Source organism: Dipteris shenzhenensis, chromosome 8 (genome assembly GCF_047967505.1).
Source record: "Dipteris shenzhenensis isolate YYH24624 ecotype China chromosome 8, Dip_SZ_1.0, whole genome shotgun sequence".
NCBI classification, from domain to species: domain Eukaryota; kingdom Viridiplantae; phylum Streptophyta; class Polypodiopsida; order Gleicheniales; family Dipteridaceae; genus Dipteris; species Dipteris shenzhenensis.
The window spans coordinates 42092993-42099017 of record NC_141603.1 but is presented as its reverse complement, the minus strand read 5'-3'; the positions used below and the strand labels follow the sequence as shown (position 1 = coordinate 42099017).

The following is a 6025-nucleotide window of genomic DNA, read 5'->3' as shown; positions in this document are numbered from 1 at the left end:
CAAGATGTTGTAGTGGATGGAGTGGGGGACTCATATTGCACTGAGCTAGAATTAAGAGCCATGGAGGCCCTAACATTTGGGTTTTCACCCATCTCTCCATCGACGCTCATGGAGTCTTTGGACCTGGATATATTAGCTTGGTATGGTCCGTGGCCTAAATGTGATCTTGGTGCTGAGTTTTCAAACTGCATTGATGAAAAGCTAGGCAAGTACCTAGACAAGTTGATGTTGTTAGAAGCACTATCTTTAGATTCAAGCTCAGTTGTTGCAAGCACCCTTCCAGATCTCAATTGCATGTAGATGGAAAAGTATATATGAGTGACTTGGACAGGCACTGGTAGTCTAGTCTAAGTCAATTGAAGTCAGTAGACCTAATTCAACGTGCACATTGAATTAGCAACAATTTGGCACACTGAGTTAAGTGCAACCATATGTGTTCGATTAGTTAAAACAATGATTATATTGATGCTGTTACTTTTCAAAAGCACTTAGGTATATGGATTACTCGCAATTTCCATAGTGGAACTTTCAACCCCTTTGACATTTGTTGAATCCACTTTTAGGGTTTTTGGGGTAGGTGTGAATATTGTAGTAGTTAGTGTCCAACTGATGGTTAGAGTGTCATTCTCACTTCCAATTTTAACCCTAATCTTATTGACTAGCTAATTCAATGTGGTGGTGAATTCGCCTTAACCCTCTGTGAGCTAATCTGGCAAGCTGGTTTAGGGATAACTCGACGTGTTGAAATATGCTAACCCTGCATGTTGAAATAGGGCTAACATTGCATTGAGCTAACCTGGTGCACTAAGTTAACTCTAACCCTATGTTTGAATTTTTGGAAGCTGAGATGGCACATTAAATGTGCCAATTGGTAATTAGGTTAGAATGTCAAGGGGCAAGTGTGTCAGATTGTGGTTTAGTGCTTCAATGCATTGAATTAAAAGCTAATCTTACATTCTATGTTCTGCATAGTTTGTCAACTAATTTTTCAAGATTGTCAAGATGGTGATGAGTTTTGTACAAATTTTCCAAGCCTAGGAGAGTGATATACTACCTATTCTAACTATTGCAACCAAAAAACAACAACTGCACAAGCAAAATGGAATGTTTTTCCAAAAGAGGACTATCTTGTCACTCCCAAGCCTTGAAAATATCCCATAATCATCATTTTGAAGCATTTTTCTTGGGATTTCAAGCCTTAGCAACAATCATCTACACTACCATTTCCTATGATTTGACAACTACAAAAACCAAAAGTAGCTCCAAAACTCCCACACTCTCTTATCCACTCCTCACATTGTTTCCTATACACAAAAACCAACAAATTTTTACTACACTACTCAATGTCAAGCAATAGGATGTAATGAGAGAAGCATACTCAAGTAAAAACATACCTTGAACTCCTTGAAAGTGGTGCCAAAAATGTGGTCCCTGGCTCATGGTTCATGGGGATCTTGGAGGAATGTCCATGAACTCCTCTACTCCAAGCTACTCCTTATAAAAGCAATGCAATCTCAAATAGGCCACAAGTGTCACACAAGTGGCTCTCAAAGTTGTTGCAATCATGAATCCACAAAAGAAGAGAGAGGAGCAGAAAGAGGATAAGAGAAAGAAGAAGGGGAAGGGGGAGATAATGAGCAAGAGGATGTAGGGAGCTTGCATGGCATTCACAAGAGGCAAGGGCAAGAGGGAATCAAGAAAAGACTCACGAAATAAGAGAGAACTTGTATTCCTTCAACTTGCATACAAGAACTAAAGACCAAAGTCAAATGCTTAGCTTTATATACATTCCTCTTTTTGGGGGTTTCCATTTTCTGAACAGAAATCCCCGAGCGACGAGCGGCATGTCAGAGAATATGGCCAAAAACATTGTTCTTGGACCTAAATGTAGTACATCACGTCACCAATATTATTCCAAGGAATATGTATATTTAGTATTTAATTATTCAATGTGAGGGAGACTCTGATCGTAATATGTTTAAAACACATGTACCAAACCCAACAATATTACAAGATAACAAAAATATCAAAGAACCAACAGTTAAAAATGTCAGGGAATCTTTCATTGTTATATGTTTAAAACACATTTACCAAACCGAGCTATATTATAAAATGACAAAACGGTCAAAAATTACACCATGTAGACACTAACTCAATTGCACCATTTACATAGTGACAATTTGAGGTGCAGCATATAGCCACAAAATGGCAGCGCAAAACTATAGCAGAGCAAAAGACCCATGCAAACATGTCATGACCACAAAGAGTACACAAAACCACAATGTGGTGAGCAGTGCCTCGGCACAAAATGTTTTCTATCCATAGAAGACTACAATAGTAGGTACACATGTCCACATCATGGGATTCTTAAAAGTGCATTGTAAAGCTCTTGTTTTGTCATTGATGCTTGGTGGACCTCTTTGTGATTTTCTGCATCTAGACGATCCAATCTTCCATACCTAAATAGGAAGTCTTCACAAGTGCAAGATGGAAAAATAGATATGGTCACTGTATATTGAAGCCCCCTCATGTGAGACCCAGTTGTACCAATAATAAACTCCACGTGCTCCTTAGGCTCCACCTCATTCACATGAAGCACCTCACATTCCATAGCGCTTGCTAAATCCATCCTTGCCTGCATATCTTTAGTTATTTTTTTTCTAAAGACAACTCTCTAGCCCTGTCGAAATTCAGGCCTCGCTTGATTCTCCAAACGTTTTTTATGGCCCTGCTCAAATTTCCTTGACCCTTTTTAAAGTGGTTCTTCCAGAACAAATCCTCCTTCTATAAGAATATGCAACTCTTCCAAGCTGATATTAGTTCCTTCAGCAACCTTCCACTTTGCTGGCGCTAGTTCTTGCAATGCCTCAATTGCTGTTGTTGGATTCTAAGAGTGGTCCACGCTTTCCCCACAGAACCAGATCATTTGTGACTTTACACCTATCGGTGTTCTAATCCTCCCAAAAAATGAAGGTGCAGGGACTCCCAAATCTCTTTTTCTTCCCTTTGAGTCAATTAACTTGTTACACTTCCCCCCCCTTCGATGTAGATACCCTTGGCAGTAGACTTGACTCCCTGCCTGCATACATCGAATCGCCCACTTTGTCTGATGTATTTGCACCTCCACCACACCTTGTTCACAACCATCAAGATTGTTATTGTCAATCACAATTGAATCTGAATGTCTTCTTCTTGGCACTGGTGTGCTAACTGTTTGATACTCAGCTCTGTGGGAGTCATCTTTATGGATTGCAGAGGACATGGATTTTGGTCTTTTCTTCCGTACTGTTCTGATATCTCCAAGGTCAATCCTACCTTCGTGTGCCACTCCAAGTTCTGTAGCCACATCATTTGTAAGGTTAATGAAATTTCTCGAATAGGATTTTTTACTCCACATAGATTCTCTTCTTCTCAGTTTTTGCACTGTCGGACCTTCACCAATATGTTTGCCTCTCATGTAGGATCCTTGTTTACTACTTTGCAAGATTGCTACAGTCATGTCAGTGATGCATGCATCATACAACGAAACATACTTGATGCCATTGTTTGTGCTCAACCAACTACCATGGATTGATTCATACAGGTTAGTCCTAGGAACAAGGTAACGTTCTTCAGCCTCCATCTCCTACACAAGAATAAGAAATCAACTTTGGTAAGGAGGAAGCAGTGATGCAAGATTTTAATGGATTAACAATGTTGAAATTTTCAAGTCACTCACTTTCAAAATGTATTCTCCCCAATGGTAAACTCTTGAGTGCCACCCATCTTCAAGATCTGTTGTTTTTTATATGGGGCAGGCAATCATGACAAGCAATCCGAACCTGCATGAGACTTCCCTATCTTGTGAATGATTTTGCTATAATAATAAAATTGATCTTACCGAGCATCGTCGTGATCAAATACAATAGTGCTTGTTGATGACATAAAAGACGAAAGGGTTACCAAGCAAGTAGTGCCTAAATTCTAGAGCCTGAAGCATCCACATGGACATGGAAAATTACAACCCACCTAGGTTGTTTGAGAATTGGTATCTTGATTATAGTTGCTTTAGTTCATGAATGGTTTAGAAAACTTTTGTTCCATTGGTACCTAGTATCCTTCATGGTTATCTCATAGAGAGATGCTACAATTTTAGCAAATTCCTTCGCAAACCTTCATTAAAAATGATGAATCCCATAAAAGATATGAGCTATGTTAGATTCTCTAGACTAGACATTTTCTTGATTGCTTGGATCTTACTTAGCTAATTCCAAATGCCTTCTTTGGAAATCACATGACCAAGCAATCCACTAATCTTCACACAAAAAACACACTTGACAGGGTTCAAGGAGATTCCTGCCTACCTACATCTTGCAAAACAAATTTCAAGACGGGTAAGCACCACTAAGTACACATAGAAATCATATAAGTAAATGGTACTAAAATCAGCTAAGTAATCTTGGAAAGTCTCAATCATGAAACTTTGGAAAGTTGATTGTGCATTATGTAGGGCACATGACATGAATTTACAGGCACATGCACCCCAAACTGGGATAAATTTAGTCTTCTGTTGATCCTCAAGTCCTAAAGGTTTCTAATGGTAGCCACTAGAGAACATGTCTTGCTGTCTGACACATGCAAGACACACTCCAGTGTGAAAGGAGAGAATAAGGGCAGCAACCGCCCCAGTCCGCCAAACGTGTGCATATGCTATAGTGCCAGGTAGCAAAACAACGCAAGCAGAAAGGAACAGAGAAGATCGTATTACTGTGAGAAAGAATGTCATGCGCCCGACCCGACCGTGCTGCCCTACTCGATCAAGCGAAAGGATGAATGAAGCTTCAGATGCTCGCTTAGGGCAAACTCAAAATCCCTGCAATGGATCCTCTTCCCTGCACTTTTGGGTTCTGAAGGGAAACGTGCAGAGGATGGCTCGCAAGACCGGGGAAATGAAGAGGAAAAGTGGTGCGCCTTAAAAGCCCAGAAGTGCACTCTGGAATGGCTAGCTGCAGCAATGCGAGAGACACGGTGATACCCAAAGTCGAGAACTCCGAAGCGTCGTGCCTCATTCCGTCTTCAAAATTCATTCGAAGGGCGCCTCTCGCCAAGAGAGGAGCCACACCAAAAATTCGGATATGCTGCAATCTGTGCCGAGTACACGGTATTCTTTAGTAAAAGGCGAAAGAATAGTTCGCTCTGTGCTCAACACGCAGCTTCCATGTACTGTAAGTCGCCGTTTGTGAGGTTATATTCCGCACCATACACTGGCCCTTTGCGTTCACCATATGTGGGGTGTAAAATGTAACACGTGTCCACTCGTAAACTGGTGTCAGGTGCGCAACTTTGTGCAAGGCCATTCTACAATGTTTGTTTTGTTTTGAGAGCCGGCTTTGCTGCGTTGGGCTTGCACACATCTCATGGAGAACTCTTTCCCCCCACCTTATATATTCGGCGCCACCTCACGTGTGGACCCTCTGGCAATCAGAGAAGATACCGGGGCCCTGACAAACACAAGCATGCGGGACTTGCCTCCGACCCCCCAGGGCCTGGAGCTCACCATGCTAAAACTCCATAAACCGATGGGTGCTCGATCTAGATCTGCCATACCCATACCGGGCGTCGACTCAACGGTGGTGTCACCAAGCATCCGAAGTCTCGCCCCTCTCCATATGCCTTGCTTTCAACATGGTCCCCTCTACGTACTTGCGCTCCAACGCTTTCTCGTTCTACAATGCATTTCTTGGCATCTTGCACGAATTTCATCATGTGCTCATCATTCTTGTTTGCGCGAGCATCCTTTACTGGCGACCGCCCCAGGTTCGAGAAATGTTGCAATTTTTCGACTTCCAATAGAACCGTGGATTTTGCGGGTCTTTGGCCCTTTGTGAATTGAATTGAATTTCTTTAAAGAAAATCCCAAAGTCATAGGGTGATGTGGAATTTGACCATAGGTAATTTTATATAACCATCGTGATTACGATCAAATGTGATTAAAAAGACCCAAGGTTACGTTTCACCGACATGGTCGGGTGGTGTGCTAGATTGA

At 41.5% G+C, this 6025-nt stretch overlaps 1 non-coding gene across 1 annotated transcript; it reads right to left on the bottom strand.

Moving 5' to 3' along the window:
• Positions 1-5078: 5078 nt before the first annotated feature.
• LOC147899527 (U5 spliceosomal RNA) lies at positions 5079-5194 on the bottom strand. Its single transcript, XR_015541477.1, has one exon. It is a non-coding gene; the product is annotated as a U5 spliceosomal RNA (small nuclear RNA).
• Positions 5195-6025: the final 831 nt, after the last annotated feature.